Raw genomic sequence first — 26,458 nt, 5'->3', positions numbered from 1 at the left:
ATGGTTCCCCCCATGCTGTTCTCATTATACTGAGTGAGTTCTCACAAGATCTGATGGTTTTATAAGGGGCTTTCCCCTTCACTTGACACTCATACTCTCTCCTGTCACCCTGTGAAGAGGTGCCTTTAGCCAGGATTGTAAGTTTCCTGAGGCCTCCTCAGCCATGCTGAACTGTGAATCAATTAAATATATTTCCTTTATAAATTACTCAGTCATGGCTATTTTCCTCATAGCAGAATGAGAACAGACTAATACAGTAAATTGGTACCGGGTAGTGGGGCACTGCTGTAAAGATCTTGAAAATGTGGAAGTGACTTTGGAACTGGCTAACAGGCAGAGATTGGAACAGTTTGGAGAGCTCAGAAGAAGATGGAAAGATGTGGGAAAGTTTGGAACTTCCTAGAGACTTTGATATGGTTTGGCTGTGTCTTCCTATCCAAATCTCATCTTGAATTGCAGTTCCCATAATCCCCATGTATCATGGAGCGACCCAGTAAGAGGTAATTGAATCATGGGGACAGTTACCCTCCTGCTATTCTTGTGATAGTGAGTGAGTTCCTATGAGATCTGATGGTTTTAGAAGGGGCTTTTCCCTCTTTTCGGCACTTCCCCTTCCTGCCACCATGAGAAGAGGGATGTGTTTGCTTGCCCTTCCACCATAATTGTAAGTTTCCTGAGGACTCCCCAGCTCTGCAGAACTGTGAGTCAATCAAACTTCTTTTCTTTATAAATTACCCAGTTTTTGATATCTTTATTGGCAGCATGAGAATGGACCAATACAGTAAATTGGTACCAGGTAGTGGGGCACTGCTGTAAAGATACCTGAAAATGTGCAAGTGACTTTGGAACTGGGTAACAGGCAGAGGCTGCAACAGTTTGAAAGACTCAGAAGACAGGAAAATGTGGGAAAGTTTGGAACTTCCTAGACACTTGTTGAATGGCTTTGACCAAAATGCTGAGAGTGATATGGACAATGAAATCCAGCCTGAGATGGCCTCAGATGGAGATGAGGAACTTGTTGGGAACTGGACTAAAGGTAACTCTTGCTATGCTTTAGCAAAGAGACTGGCAGCATTTTACCCCTGCACTACACGTCTGTGGAACTTGGAACTTGACGGAGATGATTTAGGGCATCTGGCAGAAGAAATTTCTAAGCACTGAAGCATTCAAAAGGTGACTGGAGTGCTCTTAAAAAACATTAAGTTTTATGTATTCACAAAGATATGGTTTATAATTGGAACTTATGTTGAAAAGGGAAGCAAAGCATAAAACTTTGGAAAATTTGCAGCCTGACAATGCAGTAGAAAAGAAAAACCCATTTTCTGAGGAGAAATTCAAACAGGCTGAAATTTGCATAAGCAATGAGGAGCCAAATATTAATCACTTAGACAGTGGGGAAATTGTCTCCAGGGCATGTCAGAAGTCTTCATGGTAGGCTCTCCATCACAGGCTTAGAGGCCTAGTAGTAAAAAAATGTTTCCTGGGCGAGGCCCAGGGCCACCTTGCTGTGTGCAATCTCAGGATTTGGTGCTCTGCATCCCAACCATGGCTAAAAGGGAATAATGTGTAGCTCAGGCCATGGCTTCAGAGGGTGCAAGCCCAAAGCCTTGGAGGCTTACACATGGTGTTGAGTCTGCAGATGCACAGAAGTCAAGTACTGAGGTTTGGGATATCAGAAGATGTATGGAAATGCCTGGATGTCCAGGCAGAAATTTGCTTCATGGGTGGAACCCTCAGGTAGAACCTCTTCTAGGGCAATGCAGAAGGGAAATGTGGGGTTGAAGCCCCCACAAAATACCCCCACTGGGGCACTGCCTAGTGGAGCTGTGAGAAGGGGTCCACCATCCTCCAGACACCAGAATGGTAGATCCACTGACAGCTTGCACTGTGCACCTGGAAAAGCCACAGACACTCAATGCTAGCCAGTGAAAGCAGCTGGGAGGGGAGCTATACCCTGCAAAACCACAGGGGTGAAGCTGCCCAAGGCCATGAGAGTCGACCTCTTGCATTGGCATAACCTGGATGTGAGACATGAAGTCAAAGGAGATCATTTTAGAATTTTAAGATTTGGCTGTCCCTCTGGATTTCAGTCTTGCATGGGACCTGCAGCCCCTTCATTTTGACCAATTTCTCCCATTTGGAATGGATGTATTTACCCAATGCCTGTAGTCCCACTGTATCCAGGAAATAACTAACTTGCCTTTGCATTTACAGACTCATAGGTGGAAGGGACTTGCCTTGTCTCAGATGAGACTTTGGACTTGGACTTTTGGTGTGATGCTGGAATGAGTTAAGACTTTGGGGGATGATTGGAAGGACATGATTGATTTTGAAATGGAGGACATGAGATTTGAGAGGGGCCAGGAATGGAATGATATGGTTTGGCTCTGTGTCCCCACCCAGATCTCACCTTGAATTGTAATAATCTCCATGTGTCAAGGTGGAGATAGTTGAATAATGGGGCAGTTTCCCCCATACTGTTCTCATGGTAGTGAATAAGTCTCATGAGATCTGACGGTTTTGTAATTGAGAGCTCCCACCATAAGCTCTCTTACCTGCCACCATGTGAGATGTGACTTTGCTTCTCATTCGCTTTCTGCCATGATTTTGAGACCTCCCTAGCCATGTGGAACTGTGAATCAATTTAAACTCTTTTCTTTATAATATAAATTACTCAGTCTCGAGTATGTCTTTATTAGCAGCATGAAAACACACTAATACAGCCAGATACCCTAAATCATCATTCTCAAGTTCAAAGTTTCACAGATCCATAGGGCAGGACCACAATCCAACCAAGCTCTTTGCTAATGCATAACAGAAGTGACTTTTGTTCCAGTTCCCAATATGTTTCTCATCGCCACCTGAGAATTCCTCAGCCTGGACTTCACTTTTCAAATCACTGTCAGAATTTGGTCACAATAATCCAACAAGTCTCTAGGAAATTCCAAACTTTTCCTCATCTTGCTGTCTTTTTGACCCCTCCAAATCATTCCACACTCTGCTAGTTACCCAATTCTAATGCTGTTCCTCATTTTCAGGTATCTTTCTAGCAATGCCCTGCTTCTTGGTACCAATATTTTGTATTAGTTCATTTTTGCACTGCTAAAAAGAAATACCTGAGACCGAGTAATTTATAAAGAAAATAGATTTAATTGTCTCATGGTTTTGCAGACTGTACAGAAAGCATGGTAGCTTCTGCTTTGTGAGAGAGGGGGGAGGTGCCATACACTTTCAAATAACCAGAGCTTATGATAACTCACTTACTATTAAAAGAGCAGTACCAAGGAGATGGTGTTAATCCATTCATGAGAACCCTCCACCATGATTCAACCACCTCCCATGAGGCCCTACCTCCAACCATGGGGACTGCAATTGAACTTGAGACTTGGATAGGGACACAGATCCAAACCATATCACCTAGTTTTATTTCAGCTTATTTATTTATTTATTTATGAACATGACAAGCTCATTCCTATGGTAGGAGCTTTGGACATATTTGCAGTTTTGCATGGAATGATTCTTTCACAGTCTTTGCTTATATTATTTCTTTTTACCTTTCAAGTTTTATCTTAATTGTCACTTCTGAAAAATTGTAAAAGAAACCATCTTCCTTCTATATCATTATCTATCTCTTCCCATGTGTGCTTTATCCAAAGAACACGTTACAACTTGAAAACTATCATTTATTATTTGCCTTTTAAATTTTGTTTTGCCTAGCAGACCATGAAGGAAATAAGCTTCATGATGGTAGAATCACTGTTGTTTTATCAAAAGCTCATATTCCTTGTGTCAGGACAACGCCTGGCATAAGAGAGATACTCATATTTGTTAAATTTATGAATATAAATAAAACATCTCTAGAATAGTTCTCTTTCAGATTGTGAGTTTATGTGCATATGTGAGGGTGGATATGTGTGTGTATGTAGATGTTTATGTGCATGTGATGTGTGTATAAGTGTATTTCTGCTGAGGGAGAAGGTGGGAATGAAAATGGGGAATAGATAGGTTGCCTGAATAACTGCCACCTTGCTTCTGTTAATGTTTTCCAGAACCATTTTATTTCCAGATGCAATTGAGGATTAATGACTCAGTTTGCTACATTCTCCAGCATTCCATATCTTCTGAAAGAAGTTGTCATTTGCATTAAGATAATGTAAGCATGAGCTAATGAATAAGATTTGTGACTATAAGGAGTCACTGTAAGTTTCTATAAGGAGTTTGGGAGAGGACAGGCAGATATTATTCAGATGTTTCCACATTATGCAACAGTAATAAAATATTAGCAACAGCAGGAAAGATAACTCAGAAGGAGAACTACTTGTGAGAATAGATAATATAACTAATGCAGTTTTATGTATGTTACTTTCAATATTGCCTTTGGATATTCAAATGAAATGACCCAGCTGGCTGTGACAAATTTAGGTCTAGAATAGGAAATAGTCAATGCTAGATGCACATGCATGCTATCGTAACACCTTGGTGTTCTCACTAAAGCCATAGAAGAAAACAATATTATTTATATGAGCTAGAGAAAGGAAATAGCTAAAATACCAGAGCCCAATGAAGCCCTTCGATGGCTGTATTAATAATGGATCCAGGCTCACACTTACTCTAGATTTCATTCTAGTATTTTATTTTCTGGAAAGATACGCAATTTCTTAGCTTCTATCATTTTCAACTGTAGTGAAATCTATTTCAGTCCTTAGTTGGTTTTAGTCTTTAGTTGTTTAGCAGGTATTTTTGTGATTTAGTCATTGTTTATTGACTGATATCATTGATGGTGTTGTACACAGACCCAAAATAGAGTCAAAGGAAAATCACTCTGATTTTTATTTCTTCATGAAAAAATCCATTTAACATAGTCAGATCTAGTTTTGATGGGATTGGTTTGATGGGACAGAAAGCAACTACATTCTAATTACCAAGTACCATTGGCAGTTGATGATGACTTGGAAGTAGAGTTCAAATGGCAAGTCCTATAAATTAAAGTACCTTAATTTTTTCTCTAATAATTGATATAATTATTGTGAATAATTATTGATAACAATAAATTAGGTTGCATATATATCCAATGGGTAACTAGCCAAAAATTAGCCAAAAATTCAAATATGAGATAGTATTGAAATAATTACTATGCATAACTCATCCTGCTACTTAGCCTCACATAGATACAGTTATTTTAAAATAGGGCATTATTGTATGAAGAGTTATTAAAAGATATCAATTGTTGTTTGCACTTGTAACTCAAAACCTGTAAGGACAGAGATCATAATTCAACATGCTGTGATTTAAATTATCTGTTTTTAGCAATTGATTTGTTACAAGACATCCCACTGTGTCTACAGATCATCTTGTGACCTCTGATAGTGATACCCTAAGAGTAACTGATATTTGAGAATTATGAAACAAGACTATTTGAAATATTAAACCACAAAATCTTTTAAGTGTTTAACAGAACAATTACCTTTTCATATGCTACACAAAATTTCTTCCAAATAAACCAATTTTTAAAATTGAGTTTTTATATTTAATTTTTAAAAATATCCTTATTTGAGCCATGTCTTTTAATGTAACATCAAACAGAATAGGAAGTCTGAAAATTTCTGATTTGTGTACAACAGGAAGTTACATTACCAAAATATTACCATAGATATTTGACTTTTTAAAAATAGATTTTCAATTTGATAGTGTTACCCTGTGATTGAATTTGTAAGTTCTCCCCTGAAAACAGACATTTCATTTTATTGCTTCTAGCTTTTTGGCAGAAACAGAAAAGTGAATAGCTAACACCTGGTTACTAGCTACCAGCCAAACTTGCAATTTCTATCTCTGTAGAAATGAAGTTTGAATCTTAGAAATCAAAGTAAAATGAAAGTTTTAAAGCTTTAGTCTTGGTTGTGTTCGAGGGAAGAGAAATTACAAGAAAAGATAAAAGAATCTGTTGAAAAATCTTTAATATTTCCATCCTAAATGTAGAATTAAAAATATTGCTAAATGATTATAACTTTACTTGTCATGATACTACTCTTTGTTAATTTAGTTTATTGACATTTGAAGATAAAATTAATTAGAAATGTCAACTGATGCATGTGTTTTTCATATTTAAAATGAAATCTTCTGAATATTCTACAGCAGAAGAACGATCAATAGTTTATTTTGTATTTTCATGGCACAAAATAGATTTGGAAAGGCAATTCTAGGATTTTAACATGACAGTGACACTATGAAGTAATGCAAATTTATACTTGTGCTTAATATAAAATGCCATATGCATAAAGTATGTTAAATAACATGAGACAAGACCTAATATAATTTTTATAATACAAATTACAATATAAATTATAATATACTAATATGGACATATATATCTTTCTTTCATAAAATTATAAAGTTTGACCATAGATTTTATTTTACAGATCCAAGCTTCAAATGAATTAATGAAGCTCTTAAGTTATACATCCTACTCTGCACCCTTATTGAAATGTTTTGAGCAATGGCCCACCTCTCTACAGCCTGACCCCTTACATTTAGTAAAGATTATATTTACATATAACCCAAATAAATTGTAAGCTAAATCTAATTTTCAACAAAGTCATAAATATGAGTCAAATAGCTTTAAATTTATGTAAATTTGGCTGTAATATTTATAGAGGCAGCAACATTATTTCCACATCATGTATCAAAGAAAACAAACCTAAAAACATCTCAATATCTTATACCTACCTCTCAAAGTCTCTCAGATCACAGCATTGGTCCCTAGAATTTATCTTTTTTCTCTTATGCCTAAAAAGTTCAATCTTAAAATGACTCCCCTTTATTTCTACCCTGTATTACAAATTAGCTTTCATTACATACTAGCTATTTTAACCCTGAGAAAGTTACTGAAATTATTACTATGTAAGTTTCCTTATTTATAAAATAGGGACGATAATATCTACCTTATAGGGTCATTGTGAGAATTCCATGACTTACCTTGCAATACACTTAGAATAAAAAAGTCATATATAATATGTGCTAAAATATTAGTAATTATAAACATTCCATTCATGTATCACTATTTCAAAAAATAATTATTTATCAAGCATCAGTTATATGAACTGCACTTTGCTCAGTGCTCAAGATTACCAGTGAACACTAACAAGGGAAATTATATATCCTAATGGAGCTTAAAATTTAGTGCAAGAGAAAGGCAAATAGGAATTTTGGTTAGCAAAATATAGAGTAAATTATATTGCTCTAGATGTTAGAAAATTAAATATGGGAATGGAGTAGTAACAGAGAGGTGAAGATTGCAGTTTTTAGATAGTGTGGCTGGAGAAGGCTTGACCCATAAGGTGGTATTACATTAATGACCTGCAGGAAATAAACAATTTAGTGACTGATGTATCTGAGGAGAATAATTTCAGGTGAAGGGAGCAGTAAATGAAAAGTTTCCAAGGCAGCAGAAGGCCTTCCATTTCTCCAGGAGTGGCAAGGAGACTATTTGTTGTAATGCAGTAGGTGAGAAGAAAAGCAGCAAGAAATGAGGTGAGCGAGATCACTCACAGAGACCAGATCTCTGTAGGTATTTCGAGGCTTTAGACTTTATGTAAGTGAAATTAGAAGCAATTGGTGGATTTGGGGAGAAAAAAAGAATCTTACTAATGAAAATCAATGTAACCTCTTTAAACTTCTTCCATTTCACAGAGGCATTCAACCCACAAATGTGAAAGGCAAACACCCAGGTGCCAAGCAGGACACCCAAAGAACCTTCTTAACATTTGAGTGAAGGAAAGAGCAACATATATATTTTACAGTAACTATACATGTGAATACTTTTATCCATATTTGTGAAATTAATACTTAACTATCTTTCTTGTTCCTCTACACTGCAGCTGAAGATGATTTAATATGTTGCTTCCCCCAAATGAGCATGCTAAACTTCTAGGTGCTCTATTTTATTGACCTCTTCCATTTATGCCACCCACCCACCGCTGTAAGCTGCTTTATGATTTCACTAAGGACCTTTTACAAAGCCATTGGTCCTGTTTATCAGTGACCCTTCCTTACCCCTCACCCATCCAACTCACAAGATCATCCTTTGGAGTGTTCCAATTTTGCATGTTATATGTGGCTATTAGAAGTGGGCTATTCCGGCCGGGCGCGGTGGCTCACACTTGTAATCCCAGCACTTTGGGAGGCCGAGGCGGGCGGATCACGAGGTCAGGAGATCGAGACCACGGTGAAACCCCGTCTCTACTAAAAAAATACAAAAAATTAGCCGGGCGCGGTGGCGGGCACCTGTAATCCCAGCTAGTTGGGAGGCTGAGGCAGGAGAATCACTTGAACCTGGGAAGTGGAGGTCGCAATGAGCCGAGATCAAGCCATTGCACTCCAGCCTGGGTGACAGAGTGAGACTCTATCTTAAAAAATGAATAAATAAATAAACAAAGAATTTAAAAATGAAAACCCATGTAACTACCATCAAGATATTTTTGTTATAGATGCTTTATTGCATGTCTATTTACCATATCTCACATCATAAATTAATTCATCTTACTTATCCATTCTTCTACAATGCATAGTTAAAATTTGTGGGGTTTTTTTGTCTTTTTAAAAATAAAGTTGCTTTGAATTTTATTACAAATTCTTTTTATAAAAATATGTTTTCATTTTCATTGGCTAAATGCCAAGGAATAAAATTTCTGGAACGTAGAGTAAATATACAATTAGCTTTAAAGGAAATTGAGCAGAGCTTTTTTTCCCACAGTGGCTATACATTTTACATTTCTATCAATTCTTTGCATTGTACTAGGAACAACAATAATTAGTTTTAAAGAATGTTGGCAGAACTTTTTTCCAAAGGGGCTATGTATTTTACATTCCTGCATTGTTTCACAAAGAGTCCACTAAATAGCAAAAAAAAAAAAGTGCCATGAGTTTTTTTTTTTTTTTTCTTCTGGTGGATGTGGGCTAATATTATTTTGTGACTATAATTTGTATTTTCCTGATGCCTGAAGATATTAAAATTTTTTCATGTGCTTCTTGGCCTTTTGTATCTATGTATCTTATTTGCTTTGTGAAGTTTCTATTCAACTCTTTTTTTTAACATTTGGTAGTTTATCTGTTTATCACTTAGTGAAAATGATTTTTTTACATATTATGGCTATCAGTTATTTCTTAAATGTATGCTTTTAAGCCATACGTGTTTTCTAAAAATTTTCTTCCAGTTTGTATCTTGCCAAATCTTTTTCCTAATTGGATCTTTTAATAAACAATTTTTTTTTTTTGAGATGGAGTCTTACTCTGTTGTCCAGGCTGGACTGCTCACTGCAACCTCTGCCTCCTGGATTCAAGCGATTCTCCTGCCTCAGCCTCCTGAGTAGCTGAGATTACAGGTGCCTGCTAATTTTTGTAGTTTTTAGAAGAGATGGGGTTTCAACATGTTGGCCAGGCTGGTCTTGAACTCAACCTCAGGTGATCCACCCGCCTCAGCCTCCCAAAGTGTTGGGATTACAGGCGTGAGCCACTGTGCCTGGCAATAAACAGATATTTTAATATTAATGAAGCCTAATTTAACTATTTTGTCCTTTTTGAGTGCTGCTTTCCACGACTAATATAAGAAACCTTCACCTATTGCCATGACCAGATATCTTCTGTGCTTTTCTCTGAAGTTTTATAATTTTAGCATTTGCATTTGGATCTATGCTTCATTTTGAATTAAATTTGGTGTATAAAGTGAAATAGAGTATTTTTTTTCATATGGATTTGAGACATTCCAACACCGTTGGTTGAAAAAGCATCCTATCCCCATTGGATTACTTTGTCTCATTTTTTTTTTTTTTTTGAGGTGGAGTCTCGCTCTGTCGCCCAGGCTGGAGTGCAGTGGCGCAATCTCGGCTCACTGCAAGCTCCGCCTCCCGGGTTCACGCCATTCTCCTGCCTCAGCCTCTCCGAGTAGCTGGGACTACAGGCGCCCGCCACCACGCCCGGCTAATTTTTTGTATTTTTAGTAGAGACGGGGTTTCACTGTGGTCTCGATCTCCTGACCTCGGGATCCGCCCGTCTCGGCCTCCCAAAGTGCTGGGATTACAAGCGTGAGCCACCGCACCTGGCCACTTTGTCTCATTTTTAAAGTGTCATATGAATGCATGTATGTGTTAACAGAAAAACCAAACTCTGTAAAATATTTTAAAGAGCTTTATTCTGAGTCAATATGCATGACCAAGACCCAGAGAAAACACAAACTCAAGAAGCTTTGAGTAAGTGGCCCTGAGGTGGTCAGATCATGGTTTGGTTTAACATCTTTTCGGCAGGCAGGAATTACGGACAAAGACAAAAATCAAAAAGAAGGTGTAATTAGTTTGGCCCCAAAAGGAGGAATACCTTGAAATGAGGGCTTATAGGCTATAGGTGGATTCAGAGATTCATTTATTGCAATTGGTTAAAGGAATAAGGCTGTGCCTAAAACTTGGAATCAACAGAAACAAATGTTTTAGTTAAGATAAAGATGCTATTTAGCAAGCTAGATGGCCTGCAGGTGTGACTTAACTTTTGCCTGGCAGGACCTTAGGTCTTCTTTATAATTTGGTATCTTATTGCCCCAAAGAGTCTATTTTGTCAGTATTATAATCTCTAGTTTAACATTATTGCTGGTCAGTTGTTGTGTTTAAACTTCAAAAGGGAGGGGGTATAATGAGGCATGTCCAACTTCCCTTCCCATCATGACTGAGAATTCTGTTTTTAAGCTTTGTAAACCAAGGGGATATGAGGTAAGTCTGAATCAATCTAGAAGTTTATTTTGCCAAGGTTAAGAACATGCCTGTGACACAGCCTCATCCTGATGACATGGGACTTGTGCCCAATGTGGTCAGGCTACAATTTGGTTTTATTCATTTTAGGGAAACATAAGACATCAATGGATACATGTAAGATGTACATTGATTTTATCCAGAAGAGCAAGACAACAGGAAGTGATGGGTGGGGTGGGAGGCTTCCAGGTCATAGTCAGATTCAAAGATTTTCTGATTGGCAATTGGTTGAGTTATTATCTAAAGACCTGGAATCAATAGAAAGGAATGCCTGGGTTATGATAAGGGGTTGTGGAGATCAACGTTTCATCGTGCAGATGAAGCCTCCAGTTAGCAGGCTTCAGAGAGAATAGATTGTAAACGTTTCTTATCAGACTTAAAAGAGGCTGTTCTATCAGTCTTATCAAGGTCTGTCTTGATGTTAACGGTAATGAGGCATGTCCATCCCCCACTTCCCATCATGGCGTGAACTAGATTTTCAGGTTAACTTTGGAATGCTCTTGCCTGAGAGGCATCCATTCAGATGGTTGGGGAGTCTTAGAATTTTAATTTTGGTTTACAAGTTGTTTTGCAATCTCCTTGGCCAAGAAGGGGTCCATTTAGTCAGTTTGGGTGATTGGTTAGAATTTTATTTTTATGTTACACAGGTGGGTCAATTTCTGAGCTGTATATTTACTTTGTTTGATCTATTTGTCAATTTTTAGTCCAGTCTCTTCTTTATTGGCTTCATTTGTATAGTGTCTAATAGGCCAATAAATCAAGTATTGTAATTCCTCCGAAATTGTGCATTATTTTGTAACAGTAAGATTTTCCATTTGCTCCTCTTAAATATGATTAAATTGATATTAGTTCATTATTTGCTTTCTCAAGGTCACATTTGCCCACTTATTACATATTAGCTTTTTTCTAAGCATACTTTTCATCAAAAAATGTATAAATGTGTTTTGTACTCAGATTTGATGATTACAGTATTGAAGTGAATAAAGTGCTATGCTACAGATGTGTTCTTTTATACAACTATAGCCTCTTTTGTTTGTAGAGCCTGCAGTGATTTTATAACTTCAGTAAGAGGAGGAGGAGAAACTGCTGTGGTCATCGTCATAGTAACAGCACCAGCAAATTTTAGATTCTTAGTAAATCTATTACTTTTTAATGTGTGACATAATGTGTGATTTTATTTTTCCTTTCACATGTAATCATTATAACTATGCAAAGTACATATTATTATATACATTTTACAAATTAAAATTTCTAAAAGATGAAGTAATTTACAAAATAATTCATATATGCTGCTATTTAATTCTCGCAGTATATCTCCCAAAAGGTATTAGTGGTAACCCCGAGACTCACAGAGCATTCAAACTGCTTTGCTTGGTATAATGTTGAAGGACACAAAATGACCATAAGGAAGTAGGTAGAACTGCAGCTTTGAATAATTCCAGAAAGTGCCATTCACATTATAATCTATGTGGGGCTGCTCTCCCGAGTTATGCAGTGCATACACCAATTAAGATGTTTTTGTTTGCAAGTAACAGGATTCCTTCTCAAAACTGCATCAGCCTAAATGGCATTTATTGCTTCACAAAACAAGATGGATAAATAGAGGCTCAATGTATATTGACTTGATTTTGCATTTCATCGATATTACTAGGACAATTTTTCTCAATTCTCAGGTTTCCACAGTGGGTGTAATTAATCCCAATGTAAGATTTTTACCAATTACTCCCAGGGCTATATCCAAACACAGGGAGAAAGAAGACTTATGGCCTATAGTATATTCATATTCTATGACTGCCATCACCTATCACAACAAACTGGGTGGTTTAAAATTTCAGAAATGCATTCTCTCACAGAAGCCCAAATCAAGCATCCAGAAGCCCAAATCAAGTTTCTGGCAGTGCCATGCTTCCCATGAAGGCTCTAAGGAAGTATTCTTCCCATGCCTCTTGTAGGTCCTGGCATCCTTAGTTTGTGGCAGCATAAATCCTATCTCTGCCAACACATGGGCTTTGCTCAAGGCAGCCTTAAGGTTTCCCTCAGCTTTAATAAATCTTAGACAGTCTTCTTTCTCTCTAAGACCTCACCTCCCTCCTACCCTGGCCCCTACAGAATCCAGGTGACCTAACCAGGGAGGTTGCTCTTCCTCCCTTTTCTTAGAGCATTTACTTTAGAAAACATGCAATTGCAAATTTGTTCTCTGCCTCTTTGACATATAAATCTTTTTCGAAGTCACTAGACAGTTTTAAAATCCTGAGTTATCTTTCTCAAATACTTGAGAGCCATATTTTGAAATGTAATTATCAAGGAAAATCGGTCTATCTGGGAGAGTAGGAGCCTAACTAAAGTGAGCACCTTGCTCCAAGTAGTAAAACTACCTTCTGTCAAGAAGATTGGTAGGATGAGGAAGTTTATTTTCAAGAAGATAGGATGAGAAAGTTTATTTTCCTTTGGGTAAAGCTAATTAACAAAAACATATGGCCTAGAATCCCCTCACTCCGGCTCTTAAAATATCTGCCATTTTTGTCAGTGGATTTGATCTCAGCCTGAGTTTCAGCCTCTCTACCCTACTGTAATATAATCAAATAAAATCTTTCTCACCCGCTTAACTTTGACCACTGCAATTTTTGCTTTGACACCGTTGCTCTGTATGTCTCTGTGCTATCTCCTATTCTTATAAAGACACAAGTCATTGAATTTAAGGCCCACCCTAAACCCAGGAGGATATTATTACAAACATATTTAACTAATTACATCTGCATAAATTCTACTTCCAATTAAGATTATATTCTGAGTTCCAGACAAGCAATAATTTGGGAATGACACTATTCATTTTGATACATGCTGCTAGAGAAAATATTTTCCATACACACTTTGAAAATCTCTCCTCTTGCCTCATTGTCTGAATTAGGTCACATGCCCATTCTCAACCTAATCCAATTGGCTAGGAGAGTGTCATTAGTCAGCACTGACTGATTTAAACTTGAGCTCCCCAAACCTCGTCTTGGCAAGTTGCTTTTGTTGAATTAAAATACAGTTTAGCAATTTTTTCCTAATCATTGATGTAGTAAATATATCTGGTCTTGAAGGCCTTTCAACCCTGCCATTGTGGGAGACTAGAATATGCTGCCCCCAAATATGAAGGACTGTTGAGCTGAAGAAATTAAGAAGAAGCAGATTCAGGAAAGCTTCTGTCCTTCCCCTATTTACCTAAAAGCAGAACACAGAATTACAAAGAAAAGGTATCCTTCCCCCTTCAACCAAGGAGAGCAAAAATTAACCAGTGATGACACCTGTAGACCCTTATGGACCCGGAGATGGTACCAGAGGAATATACCTCAACAGGCTTTGCTAAGCAGTCTTTATCTGCCATTTATTTACCCTTCCCCAAAGTGACCACCTGTGGAAACTCAAAGTCCTCTTCCTTTGTCTTATTACTTCTGTAAAAATTTACTATTCATTGTTGAAGATGCTATATAAGTTAGAATTCAAAGCCACCTTTTTAAAACTACTCATTGTCTGAGTGTCTCCCATGTGTATATGAAATATATGTGTTACTGTACTTTGTTTGTTTGTTTGTTTTTGAGACGGAGTCTTGCTCTGTCACCCAGGCTGGAGTGCAGTGGCACGATCTTGGCTCACTGCAAGCCCCGCCTCCCAAGTTCACACCATTCTTCTGCCTCAGCCTCCCGAGTAGCTGGGACTATAGGTGCCTGCCACCACGCCCAGCTAATTTTTTGTATTTTAGTAGAGACAGGGTTTCACCATGTTAGCCAGGATGGTCTCATTCTCCTGACCTCGTGATCCACCCACCTCGGCCTCCCAAAATGCTGGGATTACAGGTGTGAGCCACCGTGCCCAGCCACTTGTTTCTTTTTCTCTTGTTAATCTGTCTTCTGTAATAAGAGTCTGTTCCAAATCTGAACTTTCGGGGGTTGAGGAAAAATCCCTACACTGTAGTCACAGGAAATCAACTATACCTGCTATCTAAATTCTGAGTGTGCTTGGAGTCCAATATAGCTTCATTTGCATATATAGGCAGCTAGGCCGATTTGGCCAGAGGGCAGTAGTTCACCAACCCTGAATTGAAATAATCACCATCAACCTCTCCTCCCCTTAGAGATAAGAAAGCACCAACACTCTTTTCCTCTTCAAAATGTGGAAAATACAAACAGATATTAGTACCTGTCAATTCATCTCTGAGGAACTTAACTTCATTTTCAAGGTTTTACCTTCAAAGAAGTCATTCGGCCACCTCTGACCAACAGAGATAACATTATTTCCACTATTTAAACAACAGTTCTTTCTATCTTAGTACATCACAGAAGAGCAGAGCTTATTTTAGGACTAGGAAGAATGTAGAAGCTATTCTTACTAATTCTGTGACTGTGACTTTATCCTATCTTTCTCTGAAAACATCACAGCAAAACATTTTATTTCATGTACTAATGATGTTCTGTGTGTTTGTGCACACACTGGGTGTGTGTGTTGCTCCCTCATTATTACAGTGTTTAACAATGTTCTCTTTCTACAAAGAGAAAGTTTAAGGTAGTGGCTGAAACATGCAGGCTCAGAAAGACGGACGACAGAAGTTTCAAACCTGGCTCTTAGATACTAACTAGTGATCTTGCTTATTTTATTGTGTGTACTTCAGTTTCCTGGTACATAAAGTCGTGATTGTAGTAGTACCTATCTCATTCAGTCATTTCAATTATTAAATGAGCAGGTACATGCAAAACTCAGTACAGCATGCTCATTGTACTATAAGCTTTTGGTAAATGTCAGCTACGTTATTATTATTATATTTCTTAGTGATGAGAAATTGTCAAATCTTCTGAAGCTTTTCAATATCATAGGCTTTGAACCAAGATGGGCTTTTGTTTTTTCTATGACAAAGAGCTGTAGTAGCAAATCATTTTAATTTTCATTTTTAATAAGTCTGAATAAGCACCGATTCAGCCTTTGCTTCTCGTGTTGCTCATGGCAGGGTCTTCTAATTTTAAATAAATTAAGTACTATAATTACTCAAAAACTTGGGTAAATAAGTTGTAATCAATGTGTAAAAATAAATTAAATTTCCAAGAAAAATTTATATGTATTTTTCTGAAGTAAATATATGCTTATTTGTAGGATGACTGATATTTTATTTTATTTTATTTATTTCTGAGACAAAATCTGGCTCTTTCACCCATGTTGGAGTGCAGTGGCATGATCTCAGCTCACTGCAACCTGTGCCTCCCTGGTTTATGCCTCAGCCTCATGAGTAACTGAGACTACAAGCATGTACCACCACTCCTGGCCAATTTTTGTGTTTTTAGTAAAGACGGGGTTTTGTCACGTTGGCCAGGCTGGTCTCGAATTCCTGGCCTCAAGTGATCTACCCCGCTCGGCCTCTCAAAATGCTGGGATTACAGGAGTGAGCCACAGTGCCTGGCCCTGATTTTTTATTTTAACCTCAAGTGCAGAGAATTGAATTAATTATTTTACTCAGTTTACATTATTAATTGGTCTGTGAAAGATTACATGCACACACACACACACACACACACGAGCACACATTTGCCTTCCCACAGAGGCAATCAATTTTATGATTTAATATGCATGTTTTTGTTTTCATATATTCTTTCATAAAGGGCATTTTTTACTTCATGCACTTTTAATTTATGTAAATACTACAGTAGCAGAGATTGCTAATTTTCTACTCAAATTCATCATCCCCTTATTCAATAGTAATAGAATCATAAATTACATTATTCAGAATTTTCTGCAGTTTGGTGTGTCCATGTGGAATGAAAGCAAGGTGATGTGAAACACTTCCAGGTCTGAGCCTCAGAATACTAAATGTGTTGTTTCTCTTACTTCCTACTCTGTGCTACCCAGATGTGGGAGTAATGTGGTTTCAAGTAGGCAAGTAAACAGCAATGCTCCAAGGCACTGGTCCTCAGAGTGTTCTTCCCAGGCACACAGCATCAGTCTCACCTCAGAAACTTAGTTTCAACATTGTGAATTCTCTGGCTGTGTACTTAGTCAGAAATTCAGAGATGGGGCCCGCAATCTGATTTAAACCTTATAGGTGATATTGATGCTTGCTGAAGATTGAGAAACCCTCAGCAGTAAGACAAAGGAGATGGGTCCCTGAATGGCCGTTAATAGCAAAGACCAGCCAAGATTTTTTCTTAGAGTTTCAGATAGTAAATGTCTCAGACTTACAGTCTCTCTCCCCTCCTTCTCTACTTCCTCTTTTCCTTCTTCGTATCCTCCTTTCTACTCCTCCTGCTTCTTTCACTTCCTTTAACAACCATTTACAAAGTTAAAAACCATGCTTAGCTAGCATGCAGATTGTATAAAAATAGATCAATAAAGAATATAGTAACTGTGGTAACCTTGGGCATATCAAACAAATATTTGGGTCTCATTGTTAAAGCAGCTTAATCTGGGACCTGAGTTAGAAGGAAAGTGGAAATGTACATTTTTTTATGATTTTTATTCAATTCTTTTTACTCTGCTCTAAAATTCTAAGATTAATCTACTTTTTGTTTGCATACTTAGTGCATGTCTATCTATGTCTTTATGTAGTTTACTGATTCTACCTATAGCCAAGTGCCTCACGTTGTGCTCTTACCACATTTTGCTATGCCCTACCCAGCCATGAACACATATCACTTCCAACTCCCGAATATTGTGTAATACAATCCTCTATATGTAGACATTCCTTTGGCTCCTACTTCCAGGAGTTGAAGGTTTGGGTCATATATTTATTTGACTAGACTTTTCCAAATTGATCTACAAATGGACTGCACTAGTTCACCCACCCACCCGAAGTGTGGGAGTGATTTCCTGTCTTGCATACAACCAGCTCTCTGCATTACCCAGCTTTCTCAGGCATGCCTATTACAAAGGTGTAAAGAGATATTGCATTGCATTATTTTTTAGGATGCTCACAAGCCAAAGTTCATCAGTGCCTTTCAGTCACTTAAAAAAATTTATGATACGTTATTTGTAATTCCTACTATATGTGATAAAAATAAGCAATTATATTTGAAGTGTGTTTTAAATAGAAGTTTTAAATGTATATACAGAAATTAAATTATAAATTGAAACAAATAGAAGACATATAATTGGCATTATATATGCCCCCAGTATATAAAAAATATATAAGTACTTAAGTACAAACAAGGAATGCTTGTACCTGTCTTTTGGGGGAGATGGTCAAATAATACATAATTTCCATTAGTGAAGAAGAATAAGATCAAGTGATCTATTGTATAAATAACTATAATGACTATCATTAATAACATGTATCATACTCTTGAAAATTGCTAAGAGAGTAGATTTTAAGTTTTCTCACCACGATCAATAGTTATGTGAGGTAATGTATATGTTAATTAGCTCAATTTAGCCATTGCAAAATGTATACATATTTTAAAACTATATTTTTGTGCAATAAATATATACAATATTTTGTCAGTTAAAACAAAGCAAAATTTAAAATTAACTTGGTAAAAATAATAAAAGCTTTTATAATTGAAAAAAGTTTTTGAAAGAACTGACAAAAATGTAAAGGGAACATCTTTGAGCACTAAATATGCTGTGAAAACTTTGAAAAGAATGTGGACATTGAAATGGACAATAGTGACATGCAGCATTATTTTATTTGTTTAGAATAATTATGGCATAATTTATTTTGTGGACATACCCTTATTTATATTATTGTTCCCTAATTGTCAAACGTTTGCTTTAGCCATAATTTCTGTAACATAAATCACAGTACAGGAAGTAAAGCATCCTTATAACTGTGACCTTGCACACACCCATAAGTATATTTTTAGGGGAAATTTCTGGAAGTGGTATGCTGGGGCAAATGGTATACACATTTTGAATTTCTTATATAAATGCTGACAAATTGTTTTTGAAGAGGTTACTCCAATTTTTATTTCCATAAAGGGCAAATGACTACGCACAATCATATTTATTTTTAAAGGAGTTTATGTTACTTATTTTTTTATTTCTATTTTAAAATATTTCTTACATTTCATGCATGCGAAAATATATGTAATATATATGATAGCTAAAATAATTACTAACACAAATTCCAACTTTCAGTAACTACATTAATAATTTGAGAATTTCACTTACCTTTGAAATACACTGGTGTTCCTTGCTTTGCTCTCTAGAGGTCTTAAAAGTTTTGCTGTCGGCCAGGGATGGTGGTTTATGCCTGTAATCCCAGCACTTTGGGAAGCCGAGGCGGGCGGATCACCTGAAGTCGGGAGTTCAAGACCAGCCTGGCCAACATGGTGAAACCCTGTCTCTACTAAAAATAAAAAAAGAAATTAGTCGGGTGTGGTGGCACAGGCCTGTAATCTTGGCTACTAGGGAGGCTGAGGCAGGAGAATTGCTCGAACTTGGGAGGCAGAGGTTGCAGTGAGCCAAGATTGCACCACTGCACTCCGTCTCAAAAAATAAAAAGATTGCTGTAATTTTTTTGCTTTTATTTTCATTTTTACTACATATATTATCTATGTATACACATAAACTCCACATATATGTACATATAAATATATAATCAATATATTTTACAATATATTTTTCATTTTGCTAGTTTTTGAAATGTATATTAAAGGTTAAATGATATATTCTTCTATTATATAATCTTTAGCTAAATATTGTACTTGTTAATTTAAGTTATGCAACTGTGTTCATTTATTTTGATTGCTGCCTAATGTTACATTCTGGTGATAGTCCACAACTTATTTATTCATTAATTTTTAAGCATCATTTTCCAGGTTAATTTTATTATCTACTATTTTACTTGGAACAATTTTGTACATTGGACAAGGATTTTTCTGTGGTATATATATCACAGAATGAAACCACTAAATCAAGTTGTGTGCATTAGCAAACTTCCTTCTCACAAGTAACTAGTAACTCCTTAACCAACTTCAAGCATTGTTTGTACTATTTCAGATCCAGTATTTTTTGGAATCTTTTTCAGATTTATCTTACTATCAGTTACTTCTGAGAGTTATGCATTCTCTATACATTGGCTTATCCATTGGGATGTGGCCATTTCCTTATCATTTTCTAACATTGTAGGGATAGCAGTCAATCTAAAATGCAGTACCCTTTATTTGAAATCTTGTCAATCACCATGAGTACCAGACTTGTGAACAAAATGTACTTATTTTTCTTTACTTCCACTGATTCTTTTCTACTACAAAATAGAAATAAGGAACATTAGACTCTTCACGTGAGATTTTTACTTTTCTAAGGTGTACATATGCCATAGAGATAAGTTCTATGTCTGTATATGTACATATACATGGACGTGAGTGTGTGTGTGTGTGTGTGCGTAAGGTGGCCAAGGGGTTAATTTTGCATTTGAACAAGCCAGTGTTGAGATGACTTCTGTTTTTCTCTAACCTTCTCTTGAACTAATGAATGCAAAATAAAAGACAAAAATCAAAGAAATTAAGCAATAGAGAAAAGAAAGGGATTTAAAAAAAAGAGGAAAGTCAAGCACATTAACATTTCAAACATTTATGCTGCCAGATAAACTGTTCGGAATTTTAAGGCAGTTAATATCCTACATTTGTCTAGCAATTTAAACCCCCTTTAATACCTGTTTTGACTCAATTTAATTCTTATTTTGAAGAGTTCCACCTGCCACCCATGAATTAAAAGAACAAATTATATTCACAAAGAATCAGCAAATTTCCAAATCTAAACAAAGAGCTAATGCAATAAGGGAGAGAAAGAAAGAGAAAAAGCAGAAATGGAGGAGAAAGAAGATATAGGAAAAAGAAAACTGTAAATTATGTAATTAATATAAATTAGATTAGGGTTTTTGTTTGTAATCTTTTCCTAATTTAAATGCTTGTTTTGGAGGAAACTGTTTACTTCCCCCCCTTTTTCACCCTCTTTTTTCCAATTATGTAGCCATCTTGTGTAATTCATTCATTTAGGATTAAGCTTTCAAACTAAGATGCACTATTTTGAGGCATTTTTTTTTTAAAAGAGCTAGTCTAAAATCCTATGATTTTAAAGACAACTATTGTTACCAAGTATATACTTTCTCTTCTTGTTTTATCCCCTGTTATACAGAAAATATAGCCTAATATTTAAAATGGATTTGTACTTAGGATTCCAAACACTTAAAAAATGTTTAGCAGACACACTAGTTGAGAAAAAAATAGTATTGTTACTAACCATATATGTTTTACCAAGAAGTAATTGTTAGTTGCATCACTATCACCAATATTAAAAATATTAGAAGAACCTAATCCCAGTATATTAGACATAGATTTCTTGAATTTGAAAATTTATTTAGAATTACATAAAGGATTGCTTCTACTTAAAATTAAGAAAGTAGATAAGTCATTTATCACAGAGGTGCTTATTTTATCCATGTATAAACTAAAATCACCCTGACATGCTCTCTGCATTCAAGAGGTTAATTGTTTTGGAGATATGGGCTTAAGTGAGACATAAGCAGGAGTTGAAATGAACTTTAGAAGTTCACGTTGCAAGTACTCCAACAAGTGTATAATTCAATCTGCCTTATCTCAACTTCAAAGAAATGTTTATACCTGAACACCCTATTCAACCCATAGACCTTCGTAATGTGAAGACACTGACTGGCAATGTGAAGTATTTTCAAATTTAGGTTACCTTTTAGCCATTAAGTCCCAAATTAAATAAGTCCTTCTTCTCATTTTAAGTCTGTTACAGTGAGTACATAATGTTAAATTGCTTGACCATGGGAGTCAATAACAATTCAGTATTACGATAATGAGAATCTATTTTGTCAATTGCTTAAGACACAACTAGTGGTCATGTGCCCTTAGGAAACACAGTCACTGCTTAATATTATTTTATAATATATTATCAATAATGTATTAAATGATAATTGTCTGATTGACTTATGAGCTCTGGAAATACTATAATCAATAACTTTATGTACATAGGGAAAATAAACTGACAAATTAAAGAAATATCCTTCCTTTAAATGTCCCCTTACCTTCTCTTAAAGAGTAATTTAAAAGAAGAAAGGAAATTTTTGGATATTAGCTCACATTAATTCCATGAAACAGCTCATTTCCATTTGTGGAAATACAGAAAAATTCCTTCTTATAACAATTCATTATTCACAACCTTTGCAGTGATTACACTAGAAAAATGATGAAAGACTGTGATTAATGATAAATGAACTTCTATTATCTGCCAGTTACTTTATATATGCATCAGAGTCAATGCTTAACACAACTGCTGAAAGTAAGAACTGCTAAATTTGTTTTTCTGTGATTAAATGGAAATTCATAAGGATTATAATATTTCATTGAATTGAAAACCAATCCTATTCATTGAAAGACGCGTATCACCTTACTGCCAGGAGAAACAGAAAATGCTGCCAAACATGACTATAAGACTTATCTGTAGACTGGTACTGACTCAAAAATGTTATTCTGGTAGGATTTAGGTGGGTAAAGGATCCTGGTAGGATGGGTTGGGTGCCCCATGGAGTAATGCCAGGTAGTAAAGCACCTGTTTAAGGCAAATAAGTTGGTGAGCTGAATCTATTCCCAGGCCTCTCCGACTCCAAAGCCCCTGATTCTTCCATTGAACCTCACAGCCTCAGCTATCTTCACAAAACAGGATGCATTTGACATTTTCCTATATGAGAACTCATCTTTTCCTCGATGGCACCAGCAGTCTTTGTAACCTTCATGTGGAGGAAATCAAAGTGCATGGCAGTGTATTAATCAGAAGAATGGATTGTGCTTGCCTCCTCCTGCCAATCACTTGATAAAGAAAAACAAATAGCAAAGATTAAATCACAGCTTGCTCAAATGCTCCACACTTGAAATGAATACATTTCAGCTTTCACGAAAGTCCATTATGCACTGTTTGGCTTTGATTAGCAGGGGGCATTTCATAAAGCATGAAAGAAAGAAAGAAAGCTAGGAGAAGAAAGAAGAAATGTGTGAGCATGTATAGTCACTGTTTAGTTAAACAGCTGATTCACCCCTAGTATCAAAGAAAACAGCAAAGGCTCTGACAATTACGAATGTCCTTGGCAAAAGGATGAATTTATCTGCCTGTAAACGAGACATCGCTTGAAAAGGCAGTGTCTGCAGCAAACAGAACACCAGCAGAGCATGACTTTAAAGAACAATCCGTATTTGCTCTTACACAGGAGAGATCCACAATTGCAACTTGATTGTAATCCTCACCTGGGAAATCTGAAATCACCACCTGTTTTCTTTGGATGTTTGTGTGACACACTCCAGTTGCTTTCTACAGAATTTAGAACATTCATTTACTCCAGTGGATACACTTGAGCTTTACTCAATTCGATTCATTTTCATTAAGCAACTGACTCATCAGACTTACTAGACCTATGCAATTCACTATGTTTCATAGTCACATCTTTACTTCTAAGTATATAGTACAAACATTGCTTCTAGCTAATGGTATATTTTCATACAAATGCTGTAATTGTTTGCCCTTCGTTAAAAAAGACAAGATATTAAATGTAAGAAATAGTCTAATAGTTTGTTACTACGCAGTCAGTTGTCTTAAGAATACTGGAGAAACAGAACAAGTGAAATAACATCAACCACTCCGAATTCTAATTTACTTCATATGAGCTCTTCTACATTAAATTCCAAACATGTTAGTAGAAACTTTATTTTTTCTATTCAATATTCTAAAATATTATATTGTAAGAATTAAAGTAATTTTAATAGACAAAACCTAATAATGTAGACTTATGATTATCTGCAATGTAAAATAGCCTATGCTACTTTTTGCATTTCATCTTTTGAAATTATATGAATCATCATCTGCTACTTCACCCAGTAAGATAAATGATAGTATGAACTGCATTGCAGTGCCAGTAAAGACATGCAGATCCACAAGACTAGGTATGTTGTTAGTTATCTGAGCAAACAAGTTAGGTAGAAAGAAAAAAAAAAAGCCTAGTAACTTACTTCAGTAATATAGGCAAAGTCTATTAGAGCCTTCATGCTTCTGAGGGTTTAATATAGCAGTATGCAGCACTTATAATCATATAAAATAGCTAAACTACACTTTTTCTAAATTGAGAACTCTATTTTCAGAATTGTAATTTAAATTATGAAATTCAATGTTTAAAAAATGTGTAAAGTGTCTCTAGAATTATATATTTGTAAAGTGAACACAAAACATAGTAATAAGCCAAAGGTACAAATGTTCAACCTATTAAAAAAAAAACCAAAGTTTTATCCTGAGTTTGATACAATCAAGTATATTTAACAATTTTAATCTACCAGAGAATAAAGATTGATTATGGTTAAGTAAAACCTTTGTCAGCTCATACTATTGGGGAAGTTTGAGGATCGTACGATTATTGTACAAAGGCCTAAAAAACAACTTTAAATTTTGCTGAGTGATACTGCCATCTACTGGTTTAATTTGTTGCAATATTGTAATGGCTGACATCTGAAGTATTGGGTTTTCCAGGTACCCCTGACAGATGTAGATATTCCTGAAGGTAGATTAGGTCATTTAAGCTAAGAAACAGATAGAATTCGACGCTGTTATGAATTATGATTTTTAAAGATTATACAGAATAAAGGGAAATGCTTTAAGTAGGCAAAATCATTTTAGAGCTTTCACTAAATTGCTTAAATTATGCTGTATATCACAGATCTCAATGTTTAATCAATGTTCTGCACATTTGGTTTATTGAATGTAATTTGTGCTGCAAAATTCAACAAAACTTCAACAAAAACTTGGTATTTAAGACAGACAATAGAAAAAATAGAAAATGGTTCTTGGCTTGAAGTTTGCAAATTTAACAAATATGTACACTAAAGAAAATTTAGCTAAAGGTGTTTCTTCAGGTGCATATTTTAAGTGAAAAATGAAGGTGTGGCTTTGGAGTAGAAGGGGATTTGAAAGAAGGCTTGCATTTGAAAAAGAACAGACAAATAAAATGTGAGGAAACCACAGCTTAAGGAAGGATTTTAAAAAGTGAAAATAACAGGAGAAGGAGGAGATATTTCTGTTTTAGCTTTTGCACAGTAACCACAAATGTATCCTTAATTCTGAGAAATGCAATTCTTAATTCCTACAGTACTCAAAGTTAACATGCATACTGAGTACGGGAAAATTTGTGTTCATTCTCAACATTCTTAACATAGTAAAATGTCTAGTTTGGTCAGTGACAGTGACAAAGCTTGACTTGCATAGATCCGACTCTGCGAAACTACCCAAATAAAACACATTCTGTTAGTAAAAGGGGAAAAGAGATTGTTTGCTATACAATCATTGAGTTTTGGTGAGTTTGTGAAACTCTGCTTCCTTGTACTCCTTGTTAAATTTGATGCTTTGAGATGTAAATTATACTGGAATATCTATTAAAGAGTAATATATATTATTATTCCTTCCAACTTGTGCAAATCTATCTCAAAGATTTAAGAGTTTTTTAACCTGATGCTACTGCTCTAGGAACTTCCCAGGATGCCCCTAAGGGGAGGGAGTAGCAGGCAGTAGTGGAACAGCTCCCAACCCAACTCAATGAAAGTAGAAGTCTTTGATTTGACATATGTGTGAGTGTACACATATATATGCATACTCACGTGCACTCACATACGTGCACACATAATTTGCTCTATACATCTGATTTTCTTTGAAGAAGTGCTCTGCTGCTAAAGATAATTTTGAAAAAAGATCAATTTAAAAATTGGAAATATGAAAACCAGGATATGAATAAAGAGAGGAAAAAATTGGGAAGAACAGCTTGAGTAGAAGTAGGAAAAGGGAAAAGTAGAGTGAGGGCATGGGATATTGTTTTACCTTTTTTGCAAGCAATGTATTAAGTTATTCAATGGCTCAATTTATATAGATAAATTTATAAATTATATTTATAAATATAATTTATGCTATGCTATGCCCTTGCAATTCTTTTACTGGGTATATATACCAAAGCCATGATCAATATGACCACTAAGGAGCATATACAAGGGTAGGCAGTGTATACTTGTTTATTTGCTAGGGAGTTGAGGCAACCTGTTTGTCTATCCTTGAATGAGCTTATAGAAAGCGGTGGATGGATATCATAGAATACTATGCAGAAGATACAGAAATGCTGATGGTTTTGGAAAATGTATTTGAAATGACAATGTAATCTATAAAATAGTATTATGTATTCAAACTTAAAATACACGTGCACAATAATACATTTTCTACAGAAATATGTAAATATAAGGATTTGCACAAAATGGTGAAAATAGAGATAAAAGGAAAAAATCTAACAAGCATATAAAAAAATTGATAAATAATAAAAAGCCTTAGGCTGATGGAAATAATACGTATGTTTGAGGAGTATGATTAACTTAAGCTTAACTAGGAACAGAAGAAAGACTAGAATTTTAGCCTTCAATAGGGCGAATGAAATAGAACTTGAGCAGCTGTGGAACTTGAAATAAACCTTAGGTTGCTGTTTTTCTTTCTAGAATGGGAAATATTTGGGTCTCAAATTTCCTCAGGATTTTCTATATGAATTGACCTTTTCTATTCACACATAAAACCAGATCTTTTCTAATTCCAATTTTCTTTTCATTTTAATTATATACCTCCTGTTTCATTGCACATATCATGAAAGAACAATTTGCACACACACAAAA

General features: G+C 35.7%; 1 long non-coding RNA gene across 3 annotated transcripts in view; it reads left to right on the top strand.

Annotated features, from left to right (window-relative positions):
- Positions 1–26,458, top strand: part of LOC131383410 (uncharacterized) — a 110,786-nt gene that overhangs the window by 16,204 nt on the left and 68,124 nt on the right. The window contains exons 3-5 of one of the 3 annotated variants that reach the window (XR_009213412.1): positions 4,050–4,153; positions 7,687–7,807; positions 11,830–11,955. The exons of the other annotated variants lie outside the window; for them this stretch is intronic. This is a non-coding gene — a long non-coding RNA (uncharacterized LOC131383410). Of the gene's footprint in view, positions 1–4,049; positions 4,154–7,686; positions 7,808–11,829; positions 11,956–26,458 lie in introns of those variants that run through there. 3 annotated transcript variants of the gene reach the window in all.

The sequence above is a fragment of the Hylobates moloch genome, unplaced genomic scaffold, assembly GCF_009828535.3.
Source record: "Hylobates moloch isolate HMO894 unplaced genomic scaffold, HMol_V3 SCAFFOLD_4, whole genome shotgun sequence".
Lineage (NCBI taxonomy): Eukaryota > Metazoa > Chordata > Mammalia > Primates > Hylobatidae > Hylobates > Hylobates moloch.
This window is presented reverse-complemented; position numbering and strand designations above follow the sequence as displayed.